At 35.4% G+C, this 19240-nt stretch overlaps 1 protein-coding gene across 3 annotated transcripts in view; it reads right to left on the bottom strand.

The window, feature by feature from the left end:
* ZZZ3 (zinc finger ZZ-type containing 3) overlaps window positions 1-19240 on the bottom strand; it is a 49231-nt gene that overhangs the window by 29545 nt on the left and 446 nt on the right. For 2 of the 3 annotated variants that reach the window (XM_039356647.1, XM_039356649.1), the window contains exon 2: window positions 8461-8608. The gene's annotated coding sequence lies outside the window, so the exon portion shown is untranslated. Of the gene's footprint in view, window positions 1-8460; window positions 8609-19060; window positions 19190-19240 lie in introns of those variants that run through there. The other variant, XM_039356648.1, reaches the window with a different exon arrangement.

Below are 19240 nucleotides of genomic sequence, written 5' to 3'. Positions count from 1 at the left end.
AATAAAATCACTAAGAATGTGCAATTATCATGCCAGCTAAGCACAGCACTTGCAGCAAACATTAGATCAGCGCATCCCAAAATTTTTCCTTCATTACCCAAAATCACTTTTCAGAAAGTCCTCTTTATTCAGTGTAGGTAAAATACTTTAAGACAGTGGTTCTCAACCTGTGGGTCGGAACCCCATTTGGGGTCGAACGACCATTTCATGAGGGTCGCCAAACAACGCAGTCCGCCATTTTTCCCCCCTTTTCCTTAGCTGTGCTACTCCCTTTTATTCTATTGGCTTTTGAAAGCCAATAGAATAGACTCTCTTGAATAAAGTCTAATTCTACTGGCTTTCAAAAGCCAATAGGAATTGTCCAGGCTGTCTCTGCCCTGCTGAGCCCGCCAAAAGTCCCATTCTGCAAACGGTGCTGCACCAGTTGAGTAGTCCTCAACTTACGACCGGTTGAGTAGTCCTCGACTTATGACCAGTTGGGGGTCACGGCATTAAAAAGGTTGAGAACCACTGCTTTAGGACAATTTAAATATGACTATTGTGATTGGGTAATGGGTTTGTATGTTGTTATTCAAAGAAAAACCTCTTTTATCCAATGTTGGGTACTTTACCCAAGTTTGGGAAATGCTATGTTAGATGAATATTCTTCAGTGCAGTAATCTTTCCCATTTAATACTCCATTCCAAGCAAATGCTTTTGTAAGAATGGAAGAAACATATTTTATTTTACAAACTATGACTTCTTTGGGGGAGTCTGGATATGTATTTTTTAATATACTGTGTCTTATTTTTCCAGTACTTTCAGTTCTGCTCCTTCATTTACCACCTTAGTAAAACATCTTATACAAAGGAATACTTCTGTTTAATACTTATTTTGCTGTCTGAATAGGTATCACGGCTCCTCTTGTATGGTTAGAACACATTTCCTGAAAGTTACTAATCCAGAATTCAACAATTTCCCCTAAGATTATTTGCAAAATACTTTTATGATCTTAGATAGTTTATACATATTCAAAAATATACTCTCCTGTAATGATTCACTTTATATTTATTTGATCCTCTCTTCATCTTTTAAAAAAGATATACAGACAGAAGAATCTAAATTTGCTAAACTGAAATGGTCTTTTATTTTTTGATGAAAATCTTCCAGGAAATCGAAGAGTGATATAAAATATATTACTGACTCTATTTATTTAAACTACTGATATTCAGTAATTTACAATAAGCAATAATGTCTCCAAAATCTGATTTCATATATCATTTTGCATTGTTTTCTAGTAAAATGGAGTACCATTTACATAGGATAGCATAAGCCAATTTTTAAAATATCAAAAGAATTGCCACAAAAATTGGACATAAAGTATCTCTGATTTCTAAGAGAGGCATATTTTAAAATGATATTGCACTTTAAAGTAAACAATACTTTATCGGTCATTTCACTTTTGGCCATACTGGCTACAAAATAAAATGCTATTTCACGGTATTTGCGTATTTGAACTATGTGTGCCTCAAGGGCGAAGATAGAAAGACCAACAGAGTTTGTGACAGCAAGATATGAATAAGATACCAGTTGCAAGCAAAACTGGGGAATAATCTACATTCCCCAGTTGATAATGATTGATAATAAAAGCATTATTAACGAACTATACTCAAGTCTTCTAACATTATACAAAAGCTTCTAAAAGCAGAACAAGTGGCTGTCTCTGCTTTGATTCTCTTTTTGAGATACTTTTCAAAGCTTGTACTATTTCCTGTTGATAAAAGAGAATGCCCAAGATTTTTTAAATAAAAGACAGCCAAGAAAAAAAAGTTTTAGTTGAAGCTAGAATCAATTAATCATGTTCAGGTTTAATGAATACTAAATAATATCCATAAGATATAATGCATATGAACTAAGAGAGGGTGTGTGTGTGTGTGTGTGTGTGTGAGAGAGAGAGAGAGAGAGAGAATACATCCACTAGTCTCAGATGCAAATACTGTGATTTTCTTAATGAATTAATTTAGCTGCTCAAAACCAGTTGTCCAGTAACAAGTTTTCAATTATCATTACCTAAGATGCAACATAAAAAGATGCAGGCAAAGTCATCAAATGTTTTCAGTTCCCAATGGGGCATCAGCTCTACGCAGCCAGTGTTGTTCCCCAGACAACTAGGGATAGAATCTCTACGGTATCTGCAGGAAATCTCCAGGGTAATCAGTGAAAGAAATAGGAGCTTCTTTGTGAAACTAAGCTACAGCTTTATAAAGTTATAAAGCTTAAATATATGTAGTCTTGTTCTTCAACTACTAACAAACACATTGAGAAAAGTTCCCAGCACAAACTATTTAAGACAGAAAACAACCAAAGGTCAAGGATAGAGGCAAACAGATCTTCCACAGTAAGTACCTATCAATCAATATTTAGATAAGCAGGCACCAGCACCAGATAAACAAGACCAATCAAGGAAGAAGCAATCAAAGTTGGTAGGAGAGTCTATCACATATAAACAGCCAACGAGCTCTATTCCTCCATGCTCTGATGATGTTAGCTAGACTGATTAATAAAATGTCTATGGGAAGAGAAGCAAGCTCAAAAACCAAGAACCCCCCCCCCAAATTAATTATTAATGAACTGCCCACAACATTATCCCATTTATAAAAGTAACTGATTTCCTTTTGCATATATCAGCCATTCTCTCTTACACATTTAACCACACATATACAGACATGAGAGCCAGTTTGGTGCAGTGGTTAAGGCATTAAGATGAGAAAAGGAGGAAATTTGAGTTCTAGAGAGACAGCCAGTTGGGTGACCTTGGGCCAACCACTTTCTCTCAGCCCTAGGAAAGGCCCAATGGCAAACGTTGCCAAGAAAACTGCAGGGACTTGTCCAGACAAGAAAAATATATAAATACATTCCAATACTGCCTTCTACAAGAAACAATTAAAAAAACTAAAAATATAAACAATAAAATGGGATGGAGATAGGTTGAGAAATAATAGCATTATGAAAGGAAAAGGAAGGGGAACAAAAGCAGATGAAGATAAGAAAGGAGAAACAAGATACATAGGAAGAACACACGGGGGGAGGGGAGGGCAAGAAAGTAGAAGACCCAGTTTAAGCATTACTAAATTATTAAAGCAAACAACTCCCAAGAAACAGCTGTTTTTCAAGATACTTTTTAGTGTTTTCCAAGCCAGACCCTGCTAGATAGGGTATTAAAGTCCTGAATTTCTATGAGGTATTAAGTAGGGGAATCAGTACATTTTAGATTCATGCCCCAATTTTTCTTTTCCAACTGAAACTAAATTATTTTGCTGTTCTTTTAGTACCATTTTTTAAATATTTGTTTAACTTTTGCAAAATTCAAATTCATTAAGAAAGCTGATATTTTTGTGAATGAATACATGCAGTCTTTGTTTTGTGACTGCCTCAGACAGTTATCTTTTAAAGTTATGACAGTAATAAAAAGAAGTGTGAGGGCTCATAAGGTTAGGACGATAGGCTTGCTTTTGAGACTCAGTTGCTGCTACGGGATGGGTGAGCTCCCATCACATGCTCCAGCTCCTGCTGACCCAGCAGTTCAAAAGTGGGCAACTACAAGTAGATAGATGGGTACCACTTTGGTGGGCAACCTAATGAGGACATGAAAGGAGCTCCCAAAGGTGGTGATGTCACCATTCAATCCTTTCAACCTGGAAGTGCTTTGGTGCTCCTGACATGAATGTAGTGGTAGTAGTAGTAATAGTAGTAGTAGTAGTAAAAAATAACATTGTGACTATTCCTTGCATTTAAGACCTCTGTAAAACAAAGGCACAGGTGTGGTTTAACTTAGCAATTGTTTCACTTAATGCAATGCTGCAGGTCCAATTGTAGAACTAAACAAGGACTATGTATATAGACAAGTAACGATAATCCTTTGTACAGTTATCTGTATGTATATCTTTTAAATTTAACCTTATCCTCTAATATATAAGAAGGATAGAGGAACTGTAATGGTGGATGCAGATGGCAGAGGAAAAGAATCCTAAACGGTTATAAATATTAGCTGCAAAGTTTTGGAACTATACAGACCTATTCCTGTAGAATATTGAAACTATATTGTATAACTGTCCAAAAATGTTATAGAAAAAAGTTTTCAAAAGAATTTAAATAAAAAGGCAAATCACACTATTTTTAGAGGCAATTACAAGATTATTGCAAGATAAATAAGAAAATGGTGCTATTAAACTGTTTCTTGAGCTTAATACTTTGCTTTCTACTTTTTTCCCCTCCCCATTTTTTAAAATTATAAGGATGCAAGCAAGTATGCACTTGTTCCTGTTTGATGTGGAAAACTTACTAAGCTGTAACTATATAAATAATGGAAATAGCACAAAGAAATAGATATTAACGAAGAATTCCCATAAATATAATTTATCAAAATAATCTCAGTATCAGTCAAACAGAAAAGTTTGGGATATGCCAATAATACCTACATTCTGATGCTTTTTTAAGCACAGTATGCATTCTGTTCTACTGACACTACTTTTCAAGAAAATTAATGAATTTTCCTTTTCAAGAGCATTTTGAAAGTTTAACATCACTAAGACACAGTAACACGCCCAAAGGGCAATCATCCTTTAATACCTTTAAAAAGACTTCCTAAAGATGATTTTGTGGACTGTATTTTGACTCTTCTGGAGTTCCAAAGTGCCTTTAATTATTTTTAATTTAACCAGGCAACTAAAGGATATATACTGGACTAAAGTGGCAATGCTGATTCCGTAAGATAGAAATTGGAGCATCTCAACTATTTCCTCTGTATTTTACACACCTTGGCTCCCTGCCTGCTTTGATATACCTATTTCATAATTACTGTTACCAACATCTATTTTTCTGGCAGATGCCTTTACTTAGGTGTGCTACCCCTTAATCTTAGTGTATGAAAATGATAGGATCCCTGCATATGAAGATAAAATACCACCACTTCCTGGCCCCAAAAGCTCTGAGAATAACTAAGTATGCAAAACATTTCAGATAAAATCATCAGATTGATTTACTTAATGTGTGTTGGTTATAAAGATCTTATCCTATAAACTTTGGGAAAAAAACCTTTCCTCCTTGATTTTCTTAATTATCCTTTGTAAATTGCAACCTTAAATCAGAAGCTTGGGAGAGAAATGTTTCTTTCAACTTTTACTAAGGTAATTGTTGCCTGAAACAAACGTTACTTGGTTCAGTTATTCCTGGATTTCCTCCTTAATTTCTGAGCATTCCAGCTGCTGTTTTTTGTTTGTCTGCAGTGTTATCAGATGGCAAGCTTGAGTGAACTCAATGGGATGCTTAAAGAGGTCCATCTGGTCACATGTTTTAACAAAAAAAAAAGCTAGATACTGAAACTTTTTTTATGCTTATGGGAGCTTATAGGCTCTATTGTGGCTGGAATTTGGGTTTTTTTCCCCTTTGTCTGTCAACTTAGTTTCATCCTATAGCTTTGTTTTCTTTCCCACTATTGTGTCTGTGTGTGTGGGGGGGAGATCAAGGTTGAAACTTGACTATTGGTGTAATTTCAAAATGAGATGGAGCAAGAATAACATAGTCTCCTCCCTAACATCCTGGGGTAGGGAGTCTTGTATGTGTGCACATCAGGCTGTGCTCTGTTATCCAATTTTTCAGTTAATAGGAATTTTAATAGACACATTTCTGTCTTGTTCACGGAGGAGCTGCTATTTCTTTCTCCATTTCCCTTTGACATTTTGGAGAAGGGATTGCATTCTCTGCTGTAAAGTTCTCTCCCCTATAATATCCTATAGGGGAGGAAGGGTAATTAATTTGCCCATGGGGGCAGATAAAAAACTGAGACTATGCTGCCCCTCCTCCGCTGCTGCTGCCCTGCCCCCAAAACCACAGCTGCACTGCTGCCGCCCCACCCCTCCGCCTTGACCCCCACTAATACTGGCTGGATTGGGACTGCATATGGGCCAGATGTGGTCCGCAGGCCATAAAATGCCCAGGTCTGCTATTGAGTATTACTTGAGTTGCCCATGCGCAAATGTTCATCCGTATGTCAGAACTTATTATTTCACTCAATGGATCAAATTGCTATTTGTGGTACCACCTGATGAGATGGTAGCATTTGCAGTCATGGTGGTTTTGGTTGCTGGAGGTATGTTGTTATTTGGTGTTCCCTGATCACTTGGCCCACTCCTAAGCCATAAGAGTCCCTCTTTCCAGAAAGCTCTCATCCTGCTTCTTGCCCGTGTGGTTCAATCAAGAACGTTGGAGGAAAGATACAATATAGTATCAGCAATGTTATGTTGGTAAGATAGAACTAGCCAATTAAGTACTAAGTGTCAAATCTAATTAGTGCAACGCAATAAAGAGTACATTTCAGAAAAGTTAACTAAAACAATATAATTAAATGAGGAAAAGGGGACTGTTTGAACTAGTTTGTTATCGTGTACTGAAATTATACAAAATGTAAATTTAACACTACATCTTAATTGTCCATTAAATTAAATCACGATGTAATATGTGTCAAGTGTCCTCTAAGTAATTCACAAGAAACAAAATCTATGCCATGAGTTATACATTTGTTTCAATTCTGTATTTATTACCAGCTGCATAAATAGTCTAGCTATGGAAACCTGTAGCACAGAGTTCCCCAATGTTTCTGGCTTTGCGGACTGGTGGGGGTGGGAGAGGGGATGGTTCCGGGGATGAAGCCGACAGGCGTGCAAGTGAGGATGCTCATGCATGAGCCACTGTTTCCATGGCCCAGTAGCAATCCCCTCAAGGCCCAGTAGTGGCTCATGGCCCACAGGTCGGGGATCCCTGCTGTAGCAAAATATTCTCAAGACAAGGGATGCTCTGTTTTTTTTCTTCAATGGTTAATATATAATTGGTATTTACATTCATCAGTCACCCCATGCTGTATATTGTCTGGTCAGATTAAGGCTTCAAGGTAAAATTTACAAAGAAGAACTTAGTCACATTAAAATCACATAATAGTCTTTTTAATTAAAATGTTTAAGATTGCAATATTAGTACAAATTTATATTTCTACTAAATTTTATTCAGATTTTTTAAACAGATCAGATTCAACAAATAATTAGCAGAAAATAATTAACACTCTTTTATTTATGTAATGTAAAGTGACATGTAAAATCTGTCGCTTTCAGATTGTTCGTATGTAATGCACTAAACAAGCATATTATATCGGAATTGTCTTGAATATTGTGCAAGTTATTTCTGGCATGGAAAAAATACTTTTGTGTGAAATACAATTTTAAAAAATGGTATCTTAAAATAACAAAACACAATATAATTACAGTACTTCCAACTTTAGTAAAAGCAAAGAGATCACAAAAGTATATCCAATTTAGCCATTTAGCCAATTCAAAGGCAAGCAGAGTTATAAATGATTGTACAGAGATTTTAGTCCTTTAATGAAGAAGACATGTCATTCTGAATAAACGGGAGAATTATGGCATGCATTCCATTCTTTTGTGCATATGTTCTCTGGGATAGAACTAAAGATAAATACTGTGTGATATTTAGTGAGGCTATATTCCAAATTCGAATGAACTCCAAGGCAAATTAAAGTAAGTTAGAACAAAATGTAATCAACCCAAAAGAAGCAGATCTCTCTAACCGGCCTATACAACTTATTTTTTTCTAGGTTAGGCTATGAAATGAAAAGCAAAGAAGAGTAGATTCAATTTTAAGATTCAGAGACAAAAAAGGAGTACATCGTAAGATGATTATCGTGCATTTTGCTGAACTTAAGGAATCATACTCTTGTCTTGAAGAATAGCAGAGTCAATACTGCCAGGAGGACTGGCAAGGGGAAAGTCAAGATTGAACAAGTGAGAATAATTTCATTCTTCCTTCAATATGCCCAGGACCATATTATGAGGAGTTAGAACAAGGACTGCTTAAATATCTGAGAGGTGGATGAAGAAAATACTTTAAGTGTAGTAGAAATGTAGATTTCTACTGAAAGTCTACATTGAACAGATTTTTAAAAAAGACTTGGCGGCATTGCCAATTACATTTACAATTTAAGAATAGAACACACAAACACATTACAGAAGGTGATAAAGTGTTTTAACAGGAGAAGAAGAATAAAGCTCTTGGGATGAATCAGATCAAACAATATCCTGAGCAACACAGTATTGAGCAGCATGGTAATAGAACTTAAACACGGACTCTAGAAGGTCATGCAACTCTGCTAGATAGAAATATTTCTATATCTTTAAGGTAGGTAGCCTTAAGATACATACAATACTATTCCATTTGGCGTGGACTGACATAGAAAATATCAAGAATAAAAGAAATCAAATAAACAAAACATGCACAAAAATAAGTTACCAAAAATATCCCATTGATTCATTAATATTATTCTATGATGAAAAGAGTGATTAGAATAACAGTTTTAAACATTGAATGATACAAAAAACAATATAATTTTGTGCAAATATGTTAAATGGCTCCTACCATTGCAAAATGAATGAAATATGAATGCTTTTCCTTGAATCTGAGGAATTCCAATGCTGCTCTGCTAATCTTATTAGTCATCACTCTTAAAGTCCATGATGCATTCCATGCATTTTATCTGATCATTTTGTTTCCTTTAATATCGAAACTGTACAGAAAAGACAACAGAATTATGAAAAGTGAGTAAATAGTATAAGTCAACTCATAAGTACTTCTTAAACAAACTGTATTGCTTAAACTGAATTTTGAGTATTTTCTAAGAAGTTTATACCATCTCTTTAAAAACAGCCTCAAGAGAATTTAATACAAATATATTAGAACTACTAAATCTACAAAATTCATACACTAATATTTTTCCTTTTATCAGTAAGGGGCTCTGTTCTCAAATTTTGAATATTTATAGAACATATTTTATAATAATTTTTTTCAGTAACAGCTTATGAGAAGCTTTGCAAATGCTGAAACATAGCTGAAAATGCCAGTTTCTTAAGATACATGAAAATATGTGAACATAAAACAGAATGACAGATTTAACCTTTACTTACTGCCTATTCCCATATGTTCCAAAGCAGAAATGTACTGTAAAAAAATGCACTACAGAACAGTGTGCATGCTAAATAATCAAAATTTTTGAGTTATGCTTCTTGTTAAATAAAGGCTCTATGTAGTCCCAAATAGTAAAGGCCAACTGTTTAGGAAATGTTAAAAATGCATAGTAACATTTTTCTACTTCGACAATTTCAATAATTTTACTCTAATTGCATTTTTTGATTACACATTTGTCATAAAAATACATTTAAATTCCACTGCTCTATACAAAAAAGTATCCTACACGGCTTGCTAATAATACCACCACTGTAACTTATTCTAAGAAATCCTTGTGACAAAGATAGTTTAATTTTCAACGTCATGCGGATTGTGCACAACTGATACTTTGGAAGCTTTTGTATCAGATTGTTTATTATTCTCTCCCAAGAATGTATTATCCACGCGACATATCTTTTTTAAAAAAACATATCCTTTCAAATATTTACATTGCACCAAAATGAAAGGGAATTATTTCAACACCCTGCCTGAGCCAATTTGCAATCCTCCAGATATCCACAACTCCTATTTATGCCAAAGCAAAATAACTAGGAAGTTGGATATTGTAGTCAATACCCCATAGAAGGTTCTCAATTGGAATAGAAGTATCTATGTTCACACCATGGTCACATTTTTGTAGGAGAAATCAATTAATACAGATCAATTAATATTTGCAACCACCCATTCAGCGACCAAAGTTACAATGGTGCTAGTTGTGGCCATTACAGTGTCCCTGTAGTGAAGCATCACTAAATGAGGCCTATGTATACTTATACAGCCACTGTTTATTTAGGGGTATTTTTATTAGTAATCTTCACAAATTCAACAATAAATAGTTTTATGATCAAATTTCATGACCCTGACAACAAAAGTTTTCTGTGTGAAACTAATTCAGGAAGAAGTGCAGGGCTAGAAAATTCTAATAAACTAATTAAGGACTGGGCTTGTTAACTTGCAGTTACCATTTTTTCAGGAAATACTACTCTGGAGAAAAGCGGCTCAAGAACAGATGCTGTAGTTTGTTTAAGAAATCTCTCTGCTCTGTGAAGGGGGGCTCAGGGATGGGACACTGTACAAGAGAACTTTATCTGAATGACATGGACCAACCAGTAATCTTCGAAGCATCTCTTTTGATCATGTGATTACTTAGCAAACATTTCACTTAACAACCAAGTCATTGGAATGGAGTTTGGTCACTAAATGATAGAAGGTGTACTGGAGATGCATATTTTTGTTGGAACTTTAATCTAGATAGTAGAGCTTATAGTCTGGTATAAATTGTAAACCAAGAGAACTGAAAGGCTAGCCATCATTGCTTCCTCCATATTTAAAATACGTTTTCCAAATGAATTAATAATTAAAATATGCATATTTTACAGATGGAAATTTGGCTGTATCCTGGACTCCACGTATTTGTCTAGGGTCCAAACTTCACTGAGAAAGAAACAATGGCAGTGACTTCTCTATTCACTACAGACACTCAACCTTTACAGAGAAGAATAATAAGAAAGATAGGAAGTTATCCAACTCCCCCCCCCATAATTGATTATTGCAGGATTTCACATTGGTTAAACAAGCTGACTTAACAAAATTTACTTAGAAGTAACACAATGGAACTTATAACAATAAACATATATGGGGTCATGCTCACTGAACTCAGCAAAACATTATTGAGTTTTATATTATTTTTCTCCTTTCTTTATGCCATTCTTAATATACAATCCCTGTAATTTTACCTCATCCCTTTTTGGTTTTTTTTTACTTATAGAAGAATACAAACTAAAGATGTATGTGTGAAAGAAAGGCATGTTACACATAAAGATGAGGCATTAACTAATCGTATAAATGGGCTAATTTCTTTACATCCTTCAATTTGAGTTTTTGCTTTGCAATAACCTCTGGCTAGTGGGTATGTGTGTCTAAAAACACAGGTATCTATATAATGATGTCATATTTATTTGGGGAAAAAACTCCAGGATTGGTTTCAATTAATTAGCAACTTTGGGTAAGGAGACTGGGCACTGCGTGTCTTTATGTAAATTTATTATCTGGTTAATTTTCTGATTACTTTTTCCCCCTAAAACAGTAATGATGCCTTTGATACTACTTGTCAAATATATTGCTCAGTTCTTAGTAGGAGCTTTATTTTTGGAACATATTCTAGCACAGTTTTTATTATTAGGTTTTAATAATTTAACATTACTTAATCTTATCTATTACAGTTAATATGCTAAAAATTCTACTGACTAAAGATTTTGATTGTTCCGATCTTTGGAGTATACTGAAAATATATATTCATTCTCATTTTTGTCACATATAATAATAATAATAATAGTAAAGTTGGAAGGGACCTTGGAGGTCATCTAGTCCAACCCCCTGCTCAGGCAGGAAACCCTACACCATTTCGGACAAATGGCTGTCCAGTCTCTTCTTAAAAACTTCCAGTGTTGGAGCATTTACTGCTTCTGGAGGCAAGCTGTTCCACTGATTAATTGTTCTCACTGTCAGGAAGTTTCTCCTTAGTTCTAGGTTGCTTCTCTCCTTGATTAGTTTCCACCCGTTGCTTCTTGTCCTGCCTTCAGGTGCTTTGGAAAATAGCTTAATTCCCTCTTCTTTATGGCAGCCCCTGAGATATTGGAATACTGCTATCATGTCCCCCCTTGAGGACATGATATAAAGCAGAGCTCTACTTGAAATTCTCAGTACCCTCATCTGACTTGCAATATGCTGCATATTGATCAAGGTTTATAAACAGTAACGTCTCAAACTGACAAAAATAAGTCCAGTTGCCATGACGCAACTTCTAGACATTTCTATCTGGATGACTGAGAATCTTCATTGACATTTATAAACAGAACTTTTCTTTAACTAAGACTCACTGAAACATTAATTCATACTGCATGTAATTTAGGGAGAATTCAATGAGTAATAACACATTCTATTAACTCATGTTTACTAAGCATGATCTGTTAATTAAGCCACAAGTGGCTGCTTTGAACAAATATACAAAGCCATAAATAATATTTTATAAACCACTTGGCCGCAGCCCATTACCAGGCCATGGCCCAATTGAATTAGACCGCGTGAGCAGCTGATTGCTGCACACGCAAGCGAAACTCGAATTGCACAAGCAACGGGCCAACATGTATGCACAACTCAACTTGCACAAGCCAGCCCACCACTTGCATGGGCTGATTCCTCTCCTTCCCCGCCAGGCTGCCAAGCCTTAAAGGTTGGGGAATGCTGACATACTGTATTGTGCCAAAAAGCAACCAACTGCCTTGTGCTTAATTTATAAACCCAGACAGTACATCCCTTGAAATAATGCCATCGTAGCCATTATAGATGTTAAGGGAAACACTAAACTGAAGGAAAAACATATCTTTAAATATTCAGTACAAGGAACTGTAACTAACTTGTTTTTAGATAATTGTCCTTTAAATTAACTCATATCTGTTTTAAAGAAAATAAACATAAACTTGGTTGTGAAGCTTAAAATGCTAAAAAAAAGTACAAGAAAAGGTTAGTGAATAGAAACAGGGGAGGCAATGGAGAAATACTTTTCAATCCTACCGTTTTTCAAGACTACAAGTAGTTTTTATAACCTGTCAGTTATGACCAATCCATCCAAAAGCTGCTTATGATCTGGTTTTGAAATTCTGACATCCGAAACATTGCTGCAATTATGTGACTACACTGTGGGTGCCTGGCAATTGGCCCGCATTTACAGCCGTGGTCACATGACTGTGGTTTTGTTATTTTTGTTGGAAAGAATGGATTCACTTAACAACACTGCTGTTTCCTTGAAGACCACTTAACACAAAAAAGGACAAAAAAAAATCAAGTCTGGTCACATGATGACCCACTGTATGACTGAAATTGTAGGTTCAATTAAGGTCCCAAGTTGAAGATAACCTATAGTAGAGATGATGAGCTTTAAACAATTTTATATAGAATGGATCAAGTTGATCCTTACTAGCTAATGTTCTTACCTAAATACCCAACTACTTTTCCCTTTTTCCTGAGAGGTGAGGTTAGGAGTTCCCCCCCATTTTTTTTTCCTAGTCCAAAACAGACTAATATTAGGAATCAGTATTCTGCCTTAATTGGGTTGGGGGTATGCTTTCTGTCAGTGCTACTTTCTTTGACTGAGATAAGGGTTTTCTCTATTTCCTATGACATTCTTCAAGAAATAAATGTCTGGCCAGTGTCTGAATTGACCTTACTTCTTCTCAAACTGACAAAGCCTAACTTTCAGCTCTTCAGGGCTGGCACAGGGGAAATCAAGCTAACTTGAGGCTTCCTAACAGCTCTTTTATGCTTCTATGTGTTGCATTAAATACATCGTTAAACACAAGAAGACTATGCCAAACCAATTTTGCATTTATAAAAAAATCAACAAGGATATATTCCTGTAATCAGAAGTTGAGCTTGACTTTAAGGAGACACTATCTTACAAAAGAGTGGTCAATGATTAGGTTTCCAAAGATATACAAGATTAATGAAGAATCAGATGATTATTTAGTACTGAGGGAACTGATCAACAAATTCACAATTCAAGTAGAAGTGCACCATGCCAATTCACTTGAAACTATACTGAATTTTAATGTAAAATGAATTACTTAAAATCATTTGATAAAATAAATATTTTAAAATGAATGTGCAACTTTGAAAATAGCTTTACATGAAATTGAGCATTACTTTCTTCTAACAGTTTCATTCTTATTAAGGTTTTAAGACTTAAAAGTTATAATTTGTCAAAATTCATTGTATAGATATGTTAGCCTTACACATATCTTAATTGTTTATGTATTCACACAATAAAATGAATCTAATCCTGATCATATGTAAAAAGGGCTTTTATTAGTAAAAGGATTCAAATGTAATAAGCCAAATTAATATTTATATTTTTTTAATTGCTCATGCGAAGAGATATATAAACTATGAAGAAACTAGATATCCCTACCATAACTATTTCCTCAGAAAAATTCTAGTATATTGTTACTTCTCAACCACATTTGCCCACTGTTTTATCACAATATATACAATATCATGCTTTAATTCACTGCAAGATTAAAAAAACAAGATGAATAGAAGAAAAATTGTCAACTTTGCATGCAGTCTTAATTATATCCATGATCAATCATCACAATGTTATTTAAAACGAATTACTATGATAAACAATAAATTAATTATTGTGTGCTGTAGACCTTGCAAGTGTGATCTAGCTTTAAGATCTATTTAAATTAAATAAGAGGCTGAGAGTATATTGGTATATCTTGTTGCTTATGATCTATTTATTTTTTATTTTATTTTCAATTATTTTCCATTTGTCAAGAAGTCTTAAAATTGATTTTTCTTAGTTTTTTTCTAGAAACCAAGTGAGGACTACTAAGATTTCATCTGTAGTGGACACAGAAAGTCTACATACTTCTGTTAAAATGCCAGGTTTTTGAGATGCAAAAAAAATCAGACTAAGATAAATCACTTCCAAATCAAGAAAAGAATGGCTTCACCAGAAGATCAAAATTTTGGAATGGGCCAGCCAAAGTTCATAGTCTAGGACAGGGATAGGCAACCTTGGCTCTTTTATGACTTGTAGACTTCAACTCCCAGAATTCCTAAGCCAGCCATGATGGCTCAGGAATTCTGGGAATTGAATTCCACGAGTCATAAAAGAGCCAAGGTTGCCTACCCCTGGCTTAGGCTGAAAATCTGTGGGATGACCTTAAGAGGGCTGTGCACAGGAGATGCACTCGCTATCTGACAGATTTGGAGTACTTTTACAAGGAAGAATGGGCAAAGATTATCAAAGCAAGATGTGCCATGTTGATAGGCTCCCACCCCAAAAGACCGAATGCTGTCATAAAATCAAAAAGTGTTTCAATAATGTATTAGTTTAAGAGTGTGAATTTTTATGCAACCATGCTATTTTAAGTGTTTTATTGTTGGTTCCCCCCCAAAAAAAGATTTCAATTTGGTGGTTTTTTTGTTGAATAGTACAGCTTATATATTATATTAAAAGTGGGGAAAAATCTGAAACCTTGGTCTGATTTTTTTACAGCTCAAAAGTCTGGCATTTTACCAGGTTTACCAAGCATTCCACTGTTAATATAACATATAAGCTTTCTACATCCACTATAATGCCAATAGATATAATGGTATTAAAGTTGTATAATTTACTACATTAAAATACATTGTGGATATTTATACCCAAGTTTTGTACAACAGGAAATAAAGCCAACAATGAATAGATTTGGAAAACAATTGTGTCTAATGTTTGCAAAGAATGGAAAAATATATTCTGGACGTATGACAACTGTAGAAAAACAAATGACAACAGAGGCAACTAAAGCAGAAAGCACCGGCTGTATATGGGAAACAAAGTTGAAAAAAGCAGGTTAAAGGAAAATAGAAGGTTGAGAAATTTTAGAACAAATGGCTGGAGAAAAAAAAAACAGAATAAAAAATATGGAATAGGAAGTAGAAATGCATATAGATTTGGTTGCTAAAAAGCATGAAGAAACAAGTAGACCTTGACTTATGACTGGAAGCTTAGCAACTGTTCAAAAGTTATGATGGAACCCCCCCCCCCCAAAAAAAGGTACTTAAGATTGGGTTCCAAAGTCTCAGCAGTGCCCTTCGGGGCTATAGGACATTTTAAGCACTTTGCAACCAGCACACATTTATGCCCATTTGTAATGTCCTGTGGTCACATGATCATGGTTTATGACATTTTTGCCAAAAACTAGCATTCACTGCTGGTTTTGGGCAAAAATGTCCCTGAGTGAATAATGGATTCACTTAACAACCACAGATTCACTTAACAACTATGGTTATTTGCTTAATGACCATAGCAAAAAAAAAGTTGTAAAACTGAATGTGTCACGGTTTTAAGTCAAGGACTTTCTGTAGAACAGAAAACAGAAGCAGTAATAAAAGCTTCAGGTGAGACGGCAGAAGAAAACTAAATGACTGCTGTTAAGAAAGGGGAATGCCAGGAAAAAAAGAACAGTCAACCACTATAGTTATTGAGACTACAGAAAACAGTACAAAATAGGAGCCTGAGTTTGAAGGAGGAAAAAAGAAAAAAAAAATTCCTTGGCTTTAAGAAGCACTGCATTTAATACTAAAAGAAATTTCTCCAGATGTCAAGCAATCACATTAAGTAAAAATGGAAGAAAAAAATCAAATTGGTAAGATAAGATGATGATGAAAATGACACTGAAAGAAGGGGGGGAAAACCCACTTAATTTAAAAATTTAAAAAGTACAAGATTGGATGAATCAATCCTAAAACCTACTCTAGTAAAATATCATTTTTCCTACTTTTTCACATGAGATTGAAAAGTGATTTTTACAATTCCACAATGGACAACAGCTAATACCATTTCAGCTATTTCCAATATCACTTGGCAAAATGAAAATGGAAAAAGTTTCAACTGGGAGACAAGGAAATTAGGAAATCTAAACAAGAAGCAGCTATTAATGGTGATATGATGCTTTCCTCAGTAGAAATATAGTTATGTAAAACTGGAAGAAAGCTATAAAAAAAGCAAGAGTTATATACACGAATAACTGGCAGGCAATAAAATTGTGATAGTTGGTTGTTTGACAAGACAGGATATATAAAAAGAATGTATTTATTTTGTGATGAGGGAACAGTCCATTTTTTTTAAATCTTTTATCCTACAAGGATAGCAGAGGTAAGCTTTCATTATAAATATGTGATGAAATGGTAGACTATTACTACAGCTGGGCAGTTCTTGTTAAGACAGAGATAGAAAGTTGAGTCAGTTTGAAGAGTGAGAGAGAGAAGACAGAACAGATGACAACCAAAAGAAGAGAAATAACTGGTATATATAAAAGGAATGGAAATAATGACATACTTTGTGACAATCATTCTACAGGTCAGTAGTTCTGTTGTATAGCTAAGACATTTTGCTGTTACCTTTAAAGAGAATTTTGTGTTGGTATTTTATAAAATGAAACACACACATGCATTCATTACTTATCGTATTGCAATCAATATAGAGAGTTAAAGGGAATATCCAAAGTTTCCATGTGACATTTGATATATTATACTATTGATTTTCCTGACTTTTAATATTAAGACTCTGGCTTGTATATCATTGATTAAATCCACTCAAGAGCATACCTATTTGGAAATCAATTCCATTAATTTCAGTGTGACTTAGTTTTCAGTATGTCTGTGTATGGATGTAGTATGTAAATGTCTTTCTCTACACACACACACACACACACAAATATTGTATAATTAAACTGGGGGGGGGGAGGATAGTAGCAGCCTAATTCTAGAACTTGTTGGACCAGCATGTAACTACTGAAGGCAAAGCATTAATTGTGCTATCAGAATAACATTTTATTTTATTCACTTATCTGACTTGTTAAGGTCACCCAATTCCAAAAGGACACCCAGTGGTTTACAAAATATCAAAGACATAATTGAAACAAAATTTAAAAACAACATAATGAAACACAACTGCCTGGACAAAATAATAATTCTCCAGCAGTACTTCTGCACAACACAAAGTCTTCATAAAAGAGATCAGTCCACATTTTTGTATACAAGTTGCATAATGGAAATATGTTCTTAGTGTAAAAGGAGAAGCAATTTAACAGGCAATCCAATAATTAAATGGATTTTAAAAAAAAGAATCTTGAAGCTTTTATTACAGTACATGAACATATTGGTGACATTTGGCTGGATTTTTCCTACGGAAATGCAGAACAAGAAAAGAGGCTGTTACCAAGAAAATATAGATATTTTCATGAAGACACCAAGAATCCAACCTGATCAGAAGGAAAATACTTACCACATTACATCTTAATCTCACTCTCCCTATTGAATTCCATGGAGTTTCTAAGAAATTATTTGTAATTGAAACCAGAGTAACTTTGCATGATGCCTATTAAAGCATTAGTGCCCTTTAAATATTTGCAACGTATACAAAAATATTTAAAAATGTACCTATAAATACCAAAAGTTAAAAAAATAACAATATTTACTTTCAATCAACCCCTCCCCAAATCTAGAAGTTCCGACTGAACAATAAAAACGCTTGGTTTGGAAATTCAAGTAAAACTACCTCTTTGAAACTATTTCATAATTCATATAAATAGGTGTCTCTGCAAGCTAGTTTTGTTATATGTGATTTGCAAACCTGCTTCATTAGCTGCATAGTCAACCAAAGACTACTAAACAAGCATAGTTTATGCTACATGAGAAAATCTATTAAGACACCTTCACACAAGATCAGCAGCAAGCAGCACAAAATATGCCTTCAGACAATATTGATACATAAAATTGATGCACTTTATTGACATGCTTTGCCTTGGCGTCTTTTAAAGAATTGTCTATTTTCATACAGTAGGTTTTTTTTTAAACCAACGCAAGGAAAATTGCTGCAAGGTAATGTGTTTAGTATACTTGGCAAGTAGCATAAGGAAACTCATTAGGACTGCAAGCCATGGCTCTGGCAGAATAATTATTTTAGTGCTTTCTTATATTGAGGTCACCTCCCAAATCCCATCAATCAATGTAGCAACTACGGGTATGCTATATAGCGATCCCAGGCACTTGAGAAGAAGCAGCGATGGTCCTGACAATTTTGCATCCCTGTACTCGGGGGCAGAGCTTTTGAAGGTACAGCTTCACAAGTGGTTACAAAACAGCTCAAGACCTTAGGTACGAATGAGGGGCGAAACTAAGTGGCCAGACGGTCGACAGGGGGCGCAACAGCACCATGTGGGGACGAGGCACCGCAAAGCGGCGGGGCACCTTCCAAACGGAGGGAGGCGTGCGGGGGGGGGGGAGGGGAGAAGCCAACGAAGACGCGCAAACTCTTGCCAGGTCAAACTCCCCGCAGTGTTCAGCCCCGCCCCACACGCGTCGACAGACTAAGAGGCTGACACTCAAGTAACACGCACACCGCACCGCCCCTAGCCTCCCTCCCTCACCTCCCCGCGTCCCGGTTGCCCGTTACCATTATTACCCATCACGCCCAGCGCAGCGCCGCCATCCTGCCTCTGGTCAAGCTCCCACGGGAACGAGGGCTGACCTCGCGAGAACTCCCATCTCAACGCGCCCACCCACCGCCTCTCGTCTTGAGCACTAATATGGCAGAAGCAGCGCGCACGTGTCCGTGAGTCCCAGATACTGTATACATACAACA

This window comes from Crotalus tigris, unplaced genomic scaffold (assembly GCF_016545835.1).
Source record: "Crotalus tigris isolate CLP2741 ecotype Arizona unplaced genomic scaffold, ASM1654583v1 scf7180000018826.840336, whole genome shotgun sequence".
Classification (NCBI taxonomy): Eukaryota; Metazoa; Chordata; class Lepidosauria; order Squamata; family Viperidae; genus Crotalus; species Crotalus tigris.
This window is presented reverse-complemented; position numbering and strand designations above follow the sequence as displayed.